Genomic DNA, 21352 nt, shown 5'->3' on the forward strand with positions numbered 1-21352 from the left:
TAGGGCAATTACAAGAACCTGTTGCTCCTGCAGACGCTCCCAGACCCACATGGGGGCTCACAGCCATCCATAACTCTAGCCCCAGGCCATCTGATGACTCTGGCCGCCATGAACACCAGGCGTGCACATACAGGCAAAACACTAATACACATAAAATAGATTAATTTTATTTTAAAAAGAACAGAAGAACTTAGAAAATAATAAGGCAATCAAGGGTTAATTGAAATAAGTCAAGTCACCTATTCTAAAGACTTACAGACCCATTCTATATAAGAATAAAATAACCTGAAACCCGAAAATCAGGCTGCAGGCTTGGGGCCAGGCTCACCTGGAAGGCATAGCTTCAGTCACCACTGTCAAAGAGCATAAACTTATCAAGCTGAACTTATCAAGCATCCTGGATTTGTGCAGTATGACCTTATGTGTTATCATCAAATTCAGCCTCAGCCACTGCCATGCAGAACCCCAAACAAGCTTAGAAGCCCCAAACTGAAATGGTGAAATTGAAAAAGCCTTCCTTGAAAGCCAAAGCTTCACAACAGAAATATGTGGGGTAGGTTCTGTTCAAGTGGTCTGAGAATTAGGAAAGGTGACAAAGGCCACAGCCTCACTACAGTTTTTGTGTTGGGATGGGAATAACAGTTGTACATTTGGCTTCTGAAATACTTGGATTAAGAAATTCTACATAGGACTGGAGAAATGGCTCAGAGGTTAAGAGCACTGGCTGCTCTTCCAGAGGTCCTGAGTTCAATTCCCAACAACCACATGTTGTCTGGCATAAAGGTATGCATGCAGATAGAGCACTCACACATAAAATAATAAATCTTTTTTAAAAAACCACATATTACTATAATTGAAAAGTTAAATCGATGAATCTAATTCAAAATGTTTCTAAATAACTGGTTTAGCCTTGTGATTTTGTTTAAACACCTATTTTCTTAAATTAATAAATATCAGATGTAGATCATTTCATAAGTTTATCATGTAAGTACTTTAAGATGTTCAATTTATAAGTGCAATTTAAATTAAAGAGATCTTAAGGTACAACAAGACACAAAAAGTAAGCCTCTGGAAAGTAAAGGTTAAAATGTAAGAGAAAAGGACATTTTAAGACTCTTAGTTGATTTGTATCTTTAACAAACCTAATATTCACTAAAAAACAAATGCCCCAAATAATCTTCTGAACAGAAAAGGCCACCCTCAAACACAGACACACACGAGGGATGGAGAGGAGAGATAAGCAGAGAGAGAAAAATAGAAACTGATATAAACACAGAGAGAGAGATAGGGAGGGACAGAGAGGGGGAGAAACACAGACACAGAGACCAGTCACCCATTTGGAAATTTGCAAAGTTCTGGGTGGTGCTTGTTTCCTTCTGAAATTTCCACACAAAAATAGAATTCCTGAAGGCCTGTTAGTTTAATGTCTCCATTTCCTGATAGGATATTGAGGTATGCTGAATATAAAAGATTTAGCCAAGATTACCTATCTTAACATCTTAACATTAAGGGAAGTCATATGCCCATTCCAATGTCATAGATCACATACCAATTCCATCTTCATAGTCAATAAAATAGGTCAGTTCCATCCTAACCAACCACAGTCTATATTAAGGATAAAATGGCTGACTGTATTAACTGGACAGCAGGGAAATAACCAACATCTGTGTCAAACAAATTCAATGGAAATGTTAACAAACAAATGAAAGAGTACTTAATTTTGAATTGTCAAAGTTCAAAGCTCATCTAAATAAATGTCAGTCCTCCTACCCCAAATACCACTAAGAACAGTGCAAATGGCCTTTAAATAATCCCATTGAAATGTGAGGGTTTAAAGACAACCAGAAAATCACTTTTTGGAAAGATACTAATCACAGAAAGATTGAAAATGAATTTTGTCTTAAGAAATTTAAAGAGAACCTTACACACTGGCAACAGTGTCACATGAGAAACACTCAGATTACAGAAGTGCTCACCTACCCTTCCATTCTGTGGTTCAGTGCCTGCGTCCCACCCACAGTCAGTTCCAAACCTTCCAGAGACAGAAGCAGACACCATGGAAGCGGCACTTCTCCTGCAGTGAGTCAAAGTGCAAACACAGTGTGCTGCTGAGCACTGTAGTAAACCTGCTGCACAGCCTGGGAAACCCGGCTCCCTCCTGGGCAGCTGGCCACACTAGCATACAGTCTTAGGGTTCATCAACCTTGCCTACAAGTGTGATTCTATTTTCTAGGGCAAACACCTAAACCAAACATACACAAAATCACTGCAAGGTAGTTAGCTGAAACTTTTTCTACTTTATGGATTACACACACTCAAAGGGCAAAAGATACTGTATTTGTGAGGTGTGTGTGTGTGTGTGCTGGTGCACTCTTTCTTAGTCACATTCCACTTTATTTTTCAAGACAGGGTCTCTCACTGAACCTGGAGTTCACTGATAGATGGACTGGCCAAAGGGCTCCAGGGGTTCATTTCTCTGTGGTGGTCCTCCACTGGTGGAGGTCCTCCACTGGTCAGCCCCAGTGCTCCCCAGCTTGAGCACTGGGGCTCCAAATGCAAGTCTTCAAGCTTGCAGAGCAAGCACTCTATGGACTGAGCTACCCCCTCAGCTCCCTGCTTGACTGCTGTATTATATTAGAATATACATACTATGTTTTCAAGGAAAGCGTGTTCAGAAACACTCAGAATTCTAATTTGCAACTAGTATAAAGTCCAGGGAAACCAGGCACTTTGGGAGAGAAAGTAATGGGCAAGATAATAGCTTAATCTAATGGTTAAAGTATAACCATTATATAATATATAAACATTATATATATATAAAGTATAATGTGTATGCATTGTTTGACATAGCAAGTTCTACATTAAAATCTCTAGTTTTAATCTTTCTGGAAAGTAACTACTGACTTCATAAACAGTTCTGTTCTACAAATAATACTTCACAAAGGTACAGCTTTTCCAAAAAGACACTTTTTATCTTCAAGTTATATAATTTTATTATGAGTGTTACCTTAAGTTAAGGCCAAAGACAAACCACAAGCAGTGGACAGCAGAGATGAAAAAGAGGCAGAGCAGCTGGCATCTACTGGTGGACAATCAAGGTCCTCATTAAATAACCATAAAGGTCACAGCTCTCAACACACAGATAAAAGCTCACGGCACCATGAGGGTCCAAGCAGCTCCTCACACACCTCAGACAGTGGCTCTTAAGAGCACTGTTTCAGATGGTATGAACTTGCAAGGGACTAAGTTAAGGCAGGCAAGCCAGTGGGTTTTACTTCTCCAGTATGATAATCAGGTGGTTGTGTGGTCCCTGAGATTTGTCTAGTGTGCAGTGACACCCAGGTATTCCAGCCAGTCCAGGCACAATCCAGTAGTGTGAGGCTAAGGCTCAGAATGACAGGCACATCACTTACAACTGACATCAAGACTTCAAAAGAATTTTTAAGCAAGCTTTCTTTTTTAACTATCCATCTTTAACATAAGACGTCTTTTATGCTTCCTTGGGGCTTCTATAATCATAACTTCCTCACTATTTAAGGTGCTGTTTACTAAATTTAGGTATCACAGACTAATGAGGTATTTAGAAAACCTGAGAAATAAAGATCTGTGTATACATACAGAGTAGAGACGAGATATATATTAGAAAAGATCTGTGTGTACACAAGCAGAGTCGAGACAAGACATATAAGGAAAGATATGTGTGTACACATACAGAGAAGAGACAAGACATATAAGGAAAAGATCTGTGTGTACACATGCAGAGTAGAGACAAGACATATATTAGGAAAGATCTGTGTGTACACACACAGGAGAGACAAGACATATGAGGCCCTCCTTCATAGCAGTGATAAACAGGAAAAAATAATAAAGGCAAGAGGATAGAGAGGAGGAGGAGGCCTTGCAAAGGTACCACAGCCAACCAATAAAAACTGCATGAGAGTTTAGAGAGAGATGGATCAGTAGACACCCTGGTACCAGACATTTAAGATGTTAGTGTAAACTGATCACACTGTGTGCACTAGTGATGTACGGTCAATATAAATTGGTGAGACTTAAAATAACTAAATTCCATACACTGCCCAATCCCTTCTCCACTCTTAAGAAAAAAGAATTCCAGCTGCTCTTCCAGGAAACCCTGGTTTGATTCCCGGCACCAAAACTCTGTAGCTTGCTAAAAAATAAAAATATAAATTGTCAGTTTAAACCTAGAGCCATTGACTCCTCTTAAAATCATAAAACTGAAATTTTAATACAGACAGTACTGGATGACTTTTATAATAAGAAATCTCAACTGAAAACCAACCCCCAGAATTGGAGAATTGGAGACTCTTCTTACATTTATTTATTTGTATGTGTGCACAGGCACGTGTATCTGTGGGCTTGTATGCCAGAGTGTGCATGTACAGGTCAGAGGACAACTTGAAGCTGAACTCAGGTAGCCAGAATTAGCAGCAAGTGCCTTTACCCACTGAGCAATCTTGCCGCATAAAAACTGTATGCTATTTATCAATGGAATCTATGGAAGTGAAAAATAAGACCTGCAGTGCACACAAATACAACACGAAGTGCCAGCTATATACTCTCAAAGAGTGTATATTTCTCGTATAATTGGGAAAAAAGAAACTCTATTCTGATTTATGTGTATGTATGTGCACTTCTGTTGGTTGATTTTACTCTTTGTTCTTTGGCTCTTTTGGGGGGACCACCACCCAGCTCCAGTAAACACACATAGAGACTGTTCTTACTTATAAATGCCCAGACTTAGCTTGGTTTGTTTCTAGCCAGCTTTTCTTCACTTAAATTATCCCATCTATCCTCTGCCTCTGGGCTTTTTCCTTTTCTTAATTCTGTAATCTTCCTTTCACTCTTAGTCTGGGGCTGGCTGGTGGCTGGCCCCCAGTGCCTCCTCTCTTTGTTCTCTTGTTCCTCAATCCTTCTTTTTCTCCTATTTATTCTCTCTGCTTGCCAGTCCTGCCTATCCTTCCCCTGCCTTGTTAACTGGTCATTCAGCTCTTTATTAGACCAATCAGGTATTTTAGACAGAGTAACACAGCTTTATAGAGTTAAACAAATACAACAGAAAAAAATGCACCACATTTCTTTGCATCACTAAACAAATGGTCCAGAGCATAAACAAATGTAACACATCTTAAAATAATATTCCACAACAGTGCACCACTTGTGTCTGGTGCCCACAGAGACCAGAAGGTGTCAGATGCCCTGGATCTGGTACAGATGGCTGTGCAGTACCAAGTGGATGCTCAGAACCAAACACAGGTCTTCAGCAAGAGCTATCTCTCTAACACCCCCTCCCCAAACCTAAGGTGTAAATAGTAATAAAAAGGTTTTCCTAGAAGACTATATTAACTTTCACCTTTAACATAAGCATCTACTTCCATGTCAATGATGGCTGATTAACAACAAATCAAGCTACATACCTGGCAGTATCTGACTTTCCTTCATATCTATGACATATTAAAAAAAAATCTTTATTCTCTCCAGGACAAGCACCAAAGCCACCCAGAGAAACCCTGTCTCAAAGCCCCCCCTCAAAAAAAAAAGAAAATAAATTGGAGGGACAGGCCTGCCATGGTGACTAAGCACTAAGAAGGCAGAGGCAGGCAAACCTTTGTGAGTTCAAGACCAGACTGGTCTACACAGTGAATTCCAGGACAGCCAGGGTTGTTATACAGAGAAACCCTGTCTTGAAAAAAAATTTTGAGGGACAGAAATATTAAAACCACAATTCAAAGCCATCTGACCCAAAGAGGGCAGAGAGGACTACATGGTACAGATAGTGGACAAAGTGGGAGAACCCTTCCCTGTACACTGTTGATGGGAAGAACAAACAGTTCAGCCTCTGAAAATGGTGTAACAATTCCTCAGAGTTAAAAACGGGACAAGATGGCTCAGCAGGTGAAGGTGCTTGCCACACAAGCCTAGTGACTTGAGTTCAATCTCCAGAACCCATGAAAGAAGGAACCAATTCCACAATACTGTCCCGACTCCCACACGTGCACCCACACACAAGCATCATGCACACGCATGCCTACACAAAATGAGTGGTTTCTAAGAGGTCAAAAAGGGAACTACATATCATCTAGCAAGCCTACTCCTACTCACACATTCAAAAGAACTGGAAGAGGATCTCAAAGAGCCTTTTCACACATATGTACTTACAGCATCATTGATAGTTAGGCACAAACAACCCAAATGTCTATTGGTGGATGAACAATAACTTGTATAGTCACACAGGGTACTCTGCAGCAAAAAGCAAAGAAATCCTGTCATATGCCACAATACTCAGAAGCCTTGAGGACATTCTGCTAAGTGAGATAAGATAGTATCAAAATGACAGTCTTTCTTTCAGTGGACTGGGGAGATGGCTTAGCAGTTAAGAGCACTGGCTGCTTTTCCAGAGGACCCAGGTTCAATTCCAAGTACCCACAAGCAGCTCACAACTATATACAACTCCAGTTCCTGGGGATCCAGCACCCTCAAACAAATGTACATGCAGGCAAAATACCAAAGTCCATTTAAAAAAAAAAAAGACAGTATTTCTGATGAATTCACACACACATACCAAATCCACAAAACAAGAAGCAGACTAGCAGTTATCCGAGGCTGGCAGGAAGTGGTAGAGGAAAGGGTATTATTTAATACACATAGCTTTGATTTTGGAAGATGGAGAAATACTGGAAATGCGCTGTGCAATATTTGATATCACTGAATGCCATCTCTCCTTTGCCATGAAGGAGACACATCCCAAGGCCCCCAGTGAATGTCTATGTAGACAGCACCAAACCCAAATCCTATGCACGTGTGTCCATATGTGTTTTCCTACACATCCATGAGGTTTCATTAATAAATTAGACACAGTATGAGGTTAACGGTCATCTGTTGACTCAACGACAGCGTGTACATTTCAAGAACTTGAGCTTTTCACGTTGAGGAAGTATCTTACACCATCCCTTCAGTGTATCTGAGTCATCACTGCCATTACTCTGGAGCTTTGGGCTCTCAGTCAGGGTTTCTACTGCTGTCAAGAAACACCATGATCAAAGAAACGTGGGGAGGAAAGGGTTTATTCAGCTGTTCACCACCAAAGGAAGTCAGGACAGGAACTCAAACAGGACAGGATCCCAGAGGCAGAAGCTGATGCTTACTGGCTTGATCAGCCTGCTTTCTTATAGAACCCAGGACCACCAGTCCAAGGATGGCACCACCCACAATGGGCTGGGCCCTCCCCCTTCAATCACTAAGAAAATGTCCTAGAGCTGGATCCTATGGCAGTATTTTCTCAGTTGAGGCTCCTTCCTTTCAGATGACTCTAGCAGTGTCAAGGGGACATAAAACTAGACAGGGCAGGCCCATTAGATAAAACAGAAGGTGCCTCAACAGTGTGGTATTCTTGCCACGGTGGAGCTAAAACCAAGACAAACATAGGACTAACTGGTGAACAGAGTATACAGTGAGGGTGCATTTAAAATGATGGTGCCTTCCCAGGCAAACGCACCTACGCACAGCAGTGCTTCATCTGAAAGGTAAAGTGATTCCCGCAGCTTCCCAGCTATCATTTGCAGACAGTCGTTGACATATGGAATTGAAACAGAAGTGAAATTATGGCACTATTCACTCAAAGAATTCTTCTAGAAGATAAAAAGAAACAAAATGGTACTTTGTTATTTTTTTATTAAAAAAAAATGTTGGGTGGAGGTGAGGGGAATGGGTGGAAGGAGCTAAAGTCTCCAAAACTTGGCTGCTACAAGAGCCTGAAGACTATTCAGGCAACAGGGTGGAACATGTGGAGGGTCCGAGTCTCGCTGAGGCCAGTCCACTGCCATCCTCGCACCCACCCACCCAGGGTCATCCAGGCAGCACCTCAGGAGCCCCTGCAAGTCCAGGCAGCCTGTTTCCTGGACATCAGTAGCATTAACAATTGCATTCCGGAAGCTTTTCTGGCTAGAATGAAATTACTTCATGAAAAAAAAAAAAAAAAAAAAAGGCAGGCTGGAGAACAAATCATGTGGAAGCTTGGCAAGACCTTTACCTGGGGGACCGACCGCTGTCCTTCACAGCTCTCTCCAAAGTGCCCCAAACCCAGAAGGCCTACCACAGTCAACCTGGATACTCTCACTTCCCTGACATCCATTTAGAGGACTGGGGAGGGGTGATTTAAGTCAAGGGTGATGTTCCGTCAATGCCAATTTAACTATACTTTCATCACCCTGATCCAGAAAGGGCACAAATGAAGCCACTGCAAGTTCTAAGGGTTTTCACCCACACTGGTTTTCTGGTTGTGACAGAAGAGACTGATCAAGTGGCCCAGCACATAGTGTGACTGTCCTAGGCCTATGGATGGAGATGAGTGGAACACAGTGCATCATACAATAATATACTTTAAGAATTCCTACGTTATTTTGGGCAGAACAGGAAAAATCTAGTAATAACTGGTTTGGTTGCTACATAAATGAGGATACACATGACAGACAGGAAGGAAGTTGTGTCTCCCACAAGAGTCAATGGGTACTACATACAAAGTACAGAACCCTTCATACCCTGAGAACCTCTTTTTAGATATGATGTGTCTCCCAGAAGAGCCAATGGGTACCACATACAAAGTACAGAATTCTGCCTCTGGATCCAAGAACATCTTTTTAGATATGATGTTGCACTTGGGTTCAGCCAAGACTTTTGGAACTGTGACAATCACAAACAAGAGTCTGCCACCCACCACCAAAACACCATTATGAAGCCAAAGGACCCTTCAGGGGGAGGAGCACCCTGTATCTCCTCAGGCTCTAGGCCTGAGGGACCATGTTCATTCAGTTGTGAGGCTAAGTTGTACAGAAAAGAATGTGACCTCTGGGGTATTTTTGAGCACACGGTAGCTAACAGTTATATCAGGTCTGTGCCATGCAAAGTTAATTTCATACTCAAGAGAAAACTTGTCTTCTTATAAATAAGCATCATCGTTGGGCCTGCATCTCATTCCATCATCAATAGATGCTGATTTGACCACTGAAGAGGAAAACTCACTGTGTAGAGAGAGAACTGTTAGTCTGATTCATGTAGAGGTCTTTTTTTTTATTGATTTGTTTTAATAGATAAATGATTTGACAAGATTTCAATGACACACCAAGTGGAAACCAGAGGATATTGATCATTAGTATGATAGAGTATTTTTCTTTATGTACTAAATTGTACTGCATATAAAGAAGTATGGTCCATTTTACAATTTAGAAAAGGAAGGGGTGGGGAGGAAGGCTCTGGGTCCAAGTGAGAGTCCCTGCCTGGGTATTTAAGGTGGAGAGGCACTGAGGAAGCCACGTGACATCAACCTCTGGCCTTTACACATACAGACACCAGAGAGAAAGAGTCAGACAGACAGGGGGAGGGGAAGCAGACAGATGACTATTTTGTCTTCTCTCCAGTGAGGAAAGGAGAAAAGAAATGCCTAGGACCAAGCAGCGAGACAGAGGCACTCCCAACCCAGTTCAGTTCTCCTTGACTCTGGAAGCTTATTTTTAACATAAGACACGGTGAGACTTCATCCAGGAGTAGAAGGCTGAAGCTATGCACACTTTCAGACATTTTGACAGGACTCTTGAAAAAGCCACTGGGATCACAGATGCTCTCAAGAGTAGACAGAATTAGTAGTCATGAGACAACCTCGCACTCCAGCTTCAAATATCAAGCGAGCGATCCTCCATCAAACCAGCACTCTGCCTGGCAACAATCAGTTTGGACGACAGCCACTCCCTCGGCACGCTTAACGCCCATGCTTTGTTTCGTACTCAGGACTGTCCCTGTCTTGGCTTGCACTGTAGCAGGGGTGCCTCCTCAGGGCACTTCAGGCACGCTCCACTCACTGAAGTGACTCCAACACCTCTTCGGCAATTATGTTGGAGTGATAACTAAGGTCTGAGCTGTTGAGTGTGATGTGCACTTCTTTTTTCTTTTCTTTTTCTTTTTTTGTTTTTTAGCATTTTCTAAGTGCTTTATGTAGAAGCAACTCATTTAACTTGGCCTCACTTCATGAGGTTGGCTCTATTGATCTCCTATTTTACAGACAGAAAAGCTGAGGTACATGGAAGTCAGCTACTTGATCCCAGACAAGGAAATTAATAATTTGGCTCTAGAGTTGGGAGTAAAGCATTCTTTACAAAAAACATTTTTAAAGCATTTTAAAACATCTAACTGACAGGTAATGTCTGTCTGTCTTTGTGGGTCACAGTGTAATGTTAGACACATCTACATACTATTTACTCATCAGCTCAAGAAACGGCTATTCACCATCTCAAACACTTCTCACTTCTTTGTGATGAAAGCTTTCAACATCCTCCCCTCTAGGTAATTTCCATAACATGTTCAACACAGTTAACCACGGGCAGTCTCGGCACACAGAGACTCATTCCTCTATGGATCCCCACTTATTCCTCCTATCTGACTGTGACTTGAGCTCATCAGCAAATGTTATGTATGTTTTGTATGTATGTTATGTATGTTATTGTAACACCAATAAGTGCTTCCCAGTGTGCAGATGACCGGCTGCAGCCCCCACTCTGCTGAGAGAAAACAAGAATGCCCGCAGGCAGCTATGCACAAACGAGTGTAATGTGTTACCATGAAGCTCTAAGGCCAAGGGAATTTGAATTTTATACAAGCGTCATGTCACAAAAAGGATTGATTCTTTTCAATCCTGAAATAAGGTTAAAAACTAAGCAGGCATGGTGACATCTGGGAGGCTGTAGCAGGAATACCAACCGCCAAGAGTTCAAAGCCAACCTGAACTACACAGACATGGTGAACCCCAGGTAGCCTGGTTTATTTTCTTTTCTCACTAATCGAGACCTGAAGCAAAGCTGCCAGCACTTCTCCCTCATATCCCTCATCTGCCAAGCGAAAACCCTGAACTACCATAACACCAGCCTCATCCAGCTGCAAAACGAGGCAGCTGTCAGGTACTGCTCTCCCGTGACGTATGCAAGCCCCTGCGGTCAAGGCACTGTGACACTACCAGGTGACAACACAGCTCGGAAGAGCCTACCTTAGTTATTCTCTGAGTGGAGGATTTTAAGCAATTTTCTCAGGATAATTCTAAAATGTTTTCTGACAGAAGTACACAGCACACCTACAAGAAGCTGTAATCATGGGCACGTCTGTTTTGGTGTCTTCCCCTTCGATGGAAAAAATTATCAACACATGCTAGAAAACACTGCCTTGGTATTCTTGAGTATAACTGGCTTCACAGAGTCACTAAGGCCCGAAAGCCCTATGTCACGACTTAACCATTTTTAAACAGACACAAGCCAAGGGCTAGAGACAATACAATAAAAGAAAACATAAAAAGATAAAAACAAGAAGACCAAGTCTTAGCTCCCTAAAAAATAAGGTATAAGAGATTTATAAAGTTAAAAAATAAAAAACATTTATGTCAGCTTTTCAAAATAAATATTCCAAAGTTCATATTTCTACCCTCCCTTAAATTAAATGATTTTCTTGGACTGTTTAGCTAAACTTGCAAACTGATAAATGCAACTGGCGTGCCCCTGAGTCTGCACTTTACTGTCCTACGCTGCATTATAACGTAGTGTCTGCTACAAGAAAGAAGAGATGCATTACATTATAATACAAGATGTATTATATGTAGTGATGCATTATAATGTAGTATCTGCTATAAGAAAGAAGAGATGAACAGTTTTCCTTCCAAACTCAAAATACAAGCTCAACCCAGACTATTTCTTTAAGTCCAAAGACTCGCGACATCACTGAAATATCTGAAAAGAAAAACTCATTTTTTTTTCTTGACTTTAAAGTTCTGTCTGTTCTGCAAATCTCTTGTAGAAAGGGAAATAAAAGTTAAATATTCACCATGCCTGGCCTGTAAATGCTAGCTACTGAAGAGGCTTGAAGCAGGAGGATTACAAGGGCTGCCTAGACTACAATCATGGTCATGGTCAGCTCAAACAACCTTTTCTCAAAGTCAAAAGAGAACTGGGAATGCAGTGTACTGGTTGGGTTTGCTGAGCACACACACAAATCCCAAGTAACAGGACCGTCAGGAAAGCCCTAAGGGCATGAGAGCAGTGTCCTTTAGGTCCGTCAGAATTTCAGTCAGATCTATAGCTATTTCCACCAGGCACAAGTGACTAACTGGGGAAAAAATGACCGTTCTGTGTAAGTACACACATAAGTAGGCTCAGCCCTGTGTTCCAGGACAGTGTGCTCTACCTCCTGTGTACCTGGAGCTATGGGGGGTGGGGTCGGGTATACTCTACCTACTATGTGCAAATATCACTTTTGGATTATTCACAATAAAAGCAGACAGAAACAAGAAGCCTGCAATTTGTGGAACTGCATTTTATAGCCAGACCACCTCCAGTTAGTGGTTAAGGGAATGTCGGGGAAAAGGAAGAGAGTTCAGTAATTAAATACTGCCTGCAAACTTACAAAACACCTGCTCATCATGATGAGAGGAGACTTAGAAAGAAGATGAATGTTTTTAATAAGCCTTCCAATTGTCACATACACACTGCCCCCAAAAGACTTAGAAAAGGCCCTGAGAGCAGCAGCTATAACTCTGGGGATCCGGCCCTCTTACCTAGCTCTCCTCTGGGGGGTTGAGGTGAAGCATTCTAGTTAGATGTTTTCTTCCAAAGATGATGCTACACAGAAAAGGAGTAACACTGGCCCAGTGTTGAGGTTAAAGCATACTTTTCCGTAAGGGAAAATATTCTGTAGTCCATCCACACAATAGGTCAGGTTAATTCCAAAGGCCTGGCTAGGAAATTGTAACAAAGCCAGAATATATTTTCCCTAAAGGCAAAAAATTCACAAGTAGTATCAATTCTGAATTTTTTTCTATAATACAAATAGGATTATTAAGAGTACTAGCTACTATCTTATAGTTGCACCCCATACTTATGCCACTCCATAAAATATTTATATTTTTAGCTGCAGGTGAATGCATTTCTTAGGGAAACAACAGTCAAAATGTATGCCCATCCAAGGGACTAAACTAATGCAGCACACTCTATTCACCACCAGCAGGTACTCTATCGCTCTGGAAAAGTCCGTCACATACCAGGATCAGAGACGGGCAGCCCGAAGTGAGAGAAGGCACAGACATGAAAAATACAGGATGAAAAGTCTGGGAAACATATTCAAAGTCATATACTGGTGGACCAAAATAATCTTACATGCTTTATAGGAATGTTCCTATGACTTCTTAAAACAAAAGTTCCCAAGAGAGTTTTGAGGGAATCTGGGTTTATAAACTTTGGTGAACAAAGTCTTCACATTTAATTGCTATATAAACTACGTTTAGACATATTTTTCCTTTTGGTTCTTTAAACCATCTTGCTCAGTTTGTTCACCTCAGTCTTTACCACAGCACTGCGTAGATCTTAGACGCTGTTCTTCATTACCTTCATAAACTTACTGATCAACTGCTCCAGGATTCATAATTTTTGAGTTACAATGCTGAATGCATACAATATGACACCATTATTAGGAATTCTATTTATATGAAAATTCATTTGTATTTCATCAAGGATTTTTTTTTTTGCTGATTTGCTTCTTTTCCATACATATTTCCACACATTCCATACATACTCCTATCTTCAACAATGGGTTGTAATGGTATTCAATATTTACACATTGTAAGTTGTAATACCAGTACCAGTGTAACTTATGTAAAGGTGTTTAAGCCTTTTGTTTGTTTGTTTTCTCTCTGTGCAGCCCTGGCTGTCCTAGAACTCACTTTGTAGACCAGGCTGGTCTTGTGCTCAAGAGATCTGCCAGCCTCTGCCTCCTGAGTGCTGGGATTAAAGGTGTGGTGATATTTAAGCTTTTCAAAAGTCAAGTCATGTTGCCAACACACAAAGGAAAATGGGAGAGAAAACATTAACTGGGCATGTGACAAATATGCAAGAGCATCTATCTACCTACAATAAAGCAACGATGGGGTTGCTTTCCTTGCAGAGGAACATTTCTCCACATCCATGAATTCTACATCTGTGGATTCAACCAACAGCAAAATAAAGATATTCATGGGTAAAAATGCCAGAACTAGAGAGGTGGCTCGGCTGTTAAGAGTACTCACTGCTCTTGATAAGAAGCCAGGTTTAGTTCCAGCACCCACAGGGTGGCACACGATCATCCATAAGACCAGTTTTAGGGAATGTGCTACCTTCTTCTGACCTCTGGACACCAGGCACTCACAGGGTGCACATACATACAGGCGAGCAAAACACTCATACACTTAGAATAAAATAACCTAAGAAAAAAGTTCTAGTTGCCCTGAACACAAACAAGAGTCTTCTCGCCGTACTATAAACAACACAACCTAACAACTATTGACAGCGCTTATGCTGCATTGGGTGTTGCATGTAATGCAGACTTAAAGCATACAGTTGCTTCACATAGGGAACTGTGCATTCTGGGGTTTGGCATGGGAAGGTCCTGGAACCAATTCCACTAGAATACCAAGAGACAACTGGCTCATATGGATGAGAAGGGAAATTCTGCAAAACAAAAGCAAACTGCAGGGCAGAGAGTGGGACGTTTTCCACAGCACAGCTTCTCCCATTTCCAAAACCATCTTTAAATTATTACAGAGAACGAAGGGGAACAAACAACTTTCAATAATTCCAAAGGGTCTCCACAAACAATTCCTATGTAAAAGCATTTGTCAAAGACAGCACATTGTGAAATTTTTCAAGATTGACTATAACCAAGAAACCTGTAAATGCAACATGCCTAGCAGCCTAAACTTGGTAATGGAATCAATGGACCTTCCCCAAACTACTCTATCCTCTGTACTGAAATGCCTTCTGATGAGATGGCCACGAAGCCTTAGCAAACCTAAGTGTAACCACAAGTAACTAAGACACCTGGGAATTACAATTGAGCAAATAAAACCATAGAAGTAAAAGTATTCATGTATCCAAGAGAATCTGGAAAACACGCATCCTTTACATCATTCAGAGGATGTTGGGGATTGTGGACCCCCAGAGAACCTGAATTTCCTATAAACAACTTGTTTTCCTGTGTTTGCAGCTGCTCTAAGCACAAAGCAGGGGAGTCGTTTCTGGTGGACTTGCAGCTGAGAGTTAGGGTGTGGCCATTAGTCAAGGAGACCCTCTATAAGCTGCCCTGGAACACAATAAAGTTGGCATTTTGATTTGAGAGGCATTCTTGGTGTTCTTGTTTCAGGGATGGCGTGTGTGTGTGTGTGTGTGTGTGTGTGTGTGTGTGTGTGTGTGTGTGTTTCAATCTCCTCGCAAACCATACCATAGAGTAGGTGGCGCCCTACAAGAGGATATCATTTAGAGACTACACTCAACCACAATCCCCAACTCAGGTCTGAGAGAATTATTATGTGAAAAGTAACTTGTGAGATCTCCATACTGTTTGATTTAGATGCGGTTTTCCAAGTAAACCTAACCACTCTGGAAAGAGTGTGGGATGTTCTACACTAAATATTCTCTTGATTACTATCTCCTTTGATAAACTGGTGAAGACATTATGGCACAGCCATCACTTCCACAAAAGTTTAATCGGTTTAAGTAAATCCACGGGTAAATCACGGCTCAATTTCCATATGCAAATGAAGGTACCAGGAACTATCTCACAAAGTCTAACTTCAACACCTTCACACCTGTTGTTGATGTATTCAGAGTAAGGGAAATTAAACATTCATTAATGCTCTGTCAACATAACATCAGTGCTATAGTATGGCAAGTAGGTTCTTTAGTTATTATACCTTTAAAAAATGCCATTTGTGTTTCACAGAATTACCTTATGCACATAATATAATGAGACCCTGCTTTCTCACAGAAGTATAACTGTTCTTATAGATAGTACACTATGCAATCAGGAAAATGTTCCAACAGAATAGCTCAACTTAGGACTTCAAATTATGATAAATTTTTATAGTCACATCAAAAAATCAAAACTAAGTCAAATAGAAAAATTTTAAATCTTAATACACAAAGATTAGAGTATCGAGTCATTTCATTACATTCGTTTCATTAAAATTCTGTGGACTGTAAGCTAAAGTCCTAATATAAAATAAAAACCAGTAAGATTCATAAATGAGAAGTACATAGCACTCCTAAGTCTCTGACCATAACCCACACATCTTTACAGCACAGCTGCCCTAAACCACTCACTCTGTCTGCAACAGAGTGGTTACCCCATAATCCAGGTCTACTTTTTAAGAGAAAGTACTAAAACTGGGTAATGTAACGTATCATTTAAAGTGAATTATCTAACCCTCCCCTGGGGGGTACAAAGCATGGCCCAGTTTTATACTTTCTCTTCAAATGTAATTCTCCCACCACCAGAATTTCCATTAGAGCCCCTTGGACATACCCAGTGCATTACAGCTTTACCCACTGATTGGCTTACCAGTTACCCCTGGGCACACATTAGTCTCAAGCACCTTTCTAAGGGATGCTTATACAGTAATAAATATGAACTGTTCTCCCCAGGTGCCCTCAGAACAACTAATCTGGTTCCTTATCTCACGCTAATCCTTTGAAGAAAGTACTGTTGTTATCTTCAATTTTACAGATAACAAACTCAGGCTATAAAATCATCTGCCTATAGCTAGTAAAAAGATAGAAACAGGATTATATCCTGTCTGTCCCTAAAGTCTGAGATGTTTTGCTTTTTAAATTATATTTATTTACTTACACTGCTCACATGGAGTCGGTTCTCTTCTTGCTCCACCTCGCGGGTCCCAGGGATCAAGCCGAGGTTATCGGGCTTGGCAGCCAGTGTCCATGCACTGAGCCATCTCACTGACTACCATAATCACTAACTAGGTGGTCTAGACCAAGGCAAGGTTTCTCAACTCACTTCCCCACCTAGTAAAACCCTCCTAAGAAAACTTTTAGATATTTTCTTCTGCCAATCATGTTGGCCCTTGAAATTTTAATACCACACATATGCTTCATATCTGTATATACTGGGTGTACACCTCTTTGTACTTTATATTTTAAAAAACAAGGTCTATGTCACATACACTCAAGAACTAATTATTGTTCTCTTGATGGTTGTCTCTGGGAATGCATGCTCTGAGATGGCTTCTCAGGTCTGGTACTACTGACACTTTAGTTCAAACAACCTCTGGTGTGGGGGGCTGTCCTGGGTATCATGGGATGTTGAACACTATCCTCAGCCTGTATACAGTAGAAGCCCATGACACTGTCCAAGACAAAATCAAGTTAAAATTTTCATCCCAAAAGCCCTTATCCTTGAAACATGCAGTTAGGTGTAAGGACTGCCAATTCTGAGCTTGTCCATAACACACGCAATGCAGCATGCACACAGACTGCACATGCATCTCCACAGTTAGGATGAAGCAGTAGGCATAATGGCAGCAGAGGGGGCAAGGCGGTCGTAACTAGTTTAAACACAGCAGGGAAAGAACCCTACGTGAGACCAGTAACTGAAAGGACATTAAAGTTTAATAGCTCCATTTACCAAGTGTCACAGAATAAGGCTAACCCCCACCCCAAAAGATCAGTGAGACAAACGATCTCACTGTAAGTATATGAGGCCATAACTAAATCCCAGGAGAGCAGTGCATTCTACAAATGGACTTCCACAGTATCCGTATAATATGCTAGTCAAGGAGCAAAGCCAGAATTAAGAATACACAGATGGTGATGGAAACGACAGCTCTCAGAGTTCCAGATTCAGAACATACACTGAAAACAACTAGGGGCACTTAGAGCATCACAAATCAGTCACAGGTCGGCTTTCAGAAGCAGATTTACAAGCAGCATCCTGCATGATACATAGAACAGGACTGAAAGTGACCGTGACAGGAGCCCTGATGTCGAAAGGAAATAAATGGCGGAGGCTGTCTGAAACGCTGTGCCGATGACCTCACTCCCAGAAGCCTGTATCTCCGTTTTCTAAACATGAGTCAAGTTCCTCCAGTCACAGACTAGGCTGAAGATTATATCAGAAAACTTGAAAGGAGGTGATGTACGGGTACACAACAGTATAATAAATATTTGATGCTTTTAATAAAGTTAACACTCCATAGTGACAAAATGAAGACCAACAAACAGATCTCTGACCACATATGGTTTTGATACTGCAAAGGAGCTTGAAAATAGATGTCACTGCTAACATTTGTGGACTGAATACGGATGTAAATATTAGTCTGATGACTGAACAGAAGTGAATGGAAAATTGATAAATGATTCTGTAACACGGTAAAGAATTAATGTTCAAACAAAAACACTAGAATTTCCATTAAAACACAAGAATTCCTTGTGTTTTAATGCAGTAAGGGACAGGACAAAACTGTTCACATTTCCAATGTTATTAACACATGGTATTAACACGTAAAATTAACATTATTGTGTAAAGCAATTTTAGGAAGAAAACAAAATAACCAAAGAAGAGAAAACTGGGGCTAATGAAATGGCTCAGTAGTAATGGTGCTTGCCACCAAGCCTGACAACCTACATTATCTGTAGACTCAAGTAAAGATGGAAGAAAAGGACAGGGAGACAGGCAGGCAGAACTGAGAGTTCTAAACCAGCCTGAACTGCACAGTGAGATTCTGTATCAAACAGAAAGGAAAGGAAAGTGGGAATGAGGGAGAGAAGAGGGGAGGGAAAGAATCAACTCCACAACAAAGTTGATTTCTGACTTCCACATGTGCCTGTCATATGCACACACAAAGAGTAACAAGAGTGTATACTGTAGCAAGACTCAAAGTTCTTCCGTTATTTCTCTGGGCTGGAAAAGGAGCTAAATTAAAGGAGAACTAAGCAGGAAGCACACACAAGTAAGAGGCTAAAACCTCCTAGGATAAGCCTAGTTGCATCCAACCTCAATCACACAAAGGCTTTCACTGCTGGTGTACTTAGGGAGCTTTGATTTGGAGTTTTTCAAAAGACATATGCCCAGAATTGTCCCCCAGATATTGATGCATTGAAATGGAGCAAAACAGAACCTCAGACAAATTAATTCCTAGTTACAAACTATTTTTCATTATTTTATTTTAAAGAAAGGTAACGACTGTTCTGTGCTATGAATAATTGTGTAGAAGACCATGCCTTGCTCCTCAGGCCAACAATCCTTAGGCAGAATATCATAATAAACTACAAAGTCAAAACAACAACCATTGCAACAGCAAAGTTCCCTAACTAACTCTTCTAAGGCAAAAGAATAATCCCTTTCAAAAGGAAACAGAATGAGTGGTCTGCCTTCTCCCAGGGCTAACCTCACTCTAACTGTGCTGTGGTACAGATTTTATCTCCTGGAAAAGAGAACCGAGAGGCTCACAGGAACTGAGGGTAGGGGATGCAACCAAGGGTGGAGCTCCAAACATCACGTGAGAAGTTCTACTTCTCCTCCTCAATAAACAGCCAGGAAAACAGGCAGGTATAATTAGCTGGAGGCCACAGGTCAATGCCTGGAGTAAAGAGAGGGGTTGGGCTGTGTGATTTTACCTAGATGTGTCTAAGGAAGAAAAGCAAAGGAGACACAGATCCTGAGTGACACTGGCAAAGCACAGTGACGTGCACAGAAGTGTGACATCTGACAGTAAGAGAGAAAGATCACAAAAGCAAAGGCAAAGGAGGAGAAATCTACAAAGGGCTGAGAATTATGTTATAAATGAGAATTCTGCAAACTAACTTTGGACAACAAAATATGGCTGAGGCTTGCAGGAGCAATAGAGACTGAGGAGAGGGGAGTGGCACAGTGAAGCAAACCTGTGAAACAGAATAATTTATTTGGCCTTGATTTTTAAAATGTCAACTGGGAATGTGGGCTAAAGAGACAGCTCGGCAGTCAGGAGCAATGATGTTCGTGTAGAGGACCTTGGATCGATTCCCAGCACCCATGAAAGTTACAGCCATTCACAGCTCCAGTTCTAGAGGACCTCATAACCTCTGACACCGGTAGGCACCAGGCATGCACACTGTACACATACATACATAGAGACAAATCATTCAATACACATAAAAATAAATCTTAAAAAAATGAAAAAAAGAGGCTGAAAAAGAAACTGGAGAGATGGCTCAGAGGTTAAGAGCTCTGGTTGCTCTTCCAGAGGTCCTGAGTTCAATTCCCAGCAATCACATGGTGGCTTACAACCATGTATATAGAATCAGATGCCCTCTTCTGGTGTGCAGGCATACATGCAAGTAGAGCATTCATATACATAAAATACACAGATAATCTTTGCTGGGCGGTGGTGGCGCATGCCTTTAATCCCATTACTTGGGAGGCAGAGGCGGATGGATATCTGAGTTCGAAGCCAGCCTGGTCTACAGAGGGAGTTCCAGGAAAGCCAGGACTACTCAGAGAAACCCTGTCATGAAAAATCAAAAGAAGAAAAATAAATTTAAAAACAAAAAAACAAAACAAAACAAAAAAAAAAACGAAGTTATGCAGCACCAAGTATAGCCAGCATTAAAAAGTCAACTGGAAGGGAAAGAATGGTTCACTATATCTGGATCCTGGGTTGGGAAATCTGTCTAGAAATGGTTTTTTTAAAGATAACTGAGGAAGTCTGATACGGACTAGACAGTTCATCTTAGCAGATGACTGTCAGCTATTTTCAGTGTGGTATGTGTATTACTACCGTGATCATCATTAAAAGAAGATGAAGCCCAGGGTCAGGGGTCACAGTACATACTTTCAAACGAGTCCCATAGACTTGTGTGAGACACCATATGTACAACCTGACTGCGTAGTCCAAGTAAATAGGATTTTCAAAGTACAAATGTAATCCAGATGGAGGCATAAATGATCATACAGCATCTTGTAACTTTCCTGTTTATCTGAAAATCTTTAAGACTAGAAAAATAAGCTAAGCTTGTTTTTCAATAACATATATGTATCAATATTGCTGTGTCAATGGAGTAATAGACAAACTTAAATATCTTTTTGATAATACAATATATAATCTTTTTAGATTAGCTATACTTTTTATCTTTTTAAAATATTTCATTTCATGCTACCAAAATGCCAAAAGGAAAGCAAATTTTAGGATCCTTTTGATCAGCTGCCAAGTTCACTTTGTTTCTGCCACGGGATCAGAGGTGCCTGTGGAAACGACGTCTAACACAGCATAGCCAAAGCGTGAATAAGAGAAAACAGGGCTCATGTGAACGGTAACTGCGCTTACTCAACAGTTTGTTTTTATGACTGTTCAGATACTTGGTAGTCTTACACTATGGTACTCTTACAGCACAAATCATATTCTCAGATTCAAAAAAGCAACTCACTCTCAACTAACACTACACTAAATATATAACAATAAAATACCAGACAACAATAAGACATTATATCCCAAAGCATTTATTCT

General features: G+C 40.9%; 1 protein-coding gene across 5 annotated transcripts in view; it reads right to left on the bottom strand.

Annotated features, from left to right (window-relative positions):
- Positions 1-21352, bottom strand: part of Pcnx1 (pecanex 1) — a 150455-nt gene that overhangs the window by 117633 nt on the left and 11470 nt on the right. The gene's annotated exons all lie outside the window — the stretch shown is intronic.

Source organism: Myodes glareolus, chromosome 11, assembly GCF_982192425.1.
Source record: "Myodes glareolus chromosome 11, mMyoGla1.1, whole genome shotgun sequence".
Classification (NCBI taxonomy): Eukaryota; Metazoa; Chordata; class Mammalia; order Rodentia; family Cricetidae; genus Myodes; species Myodes glareolus.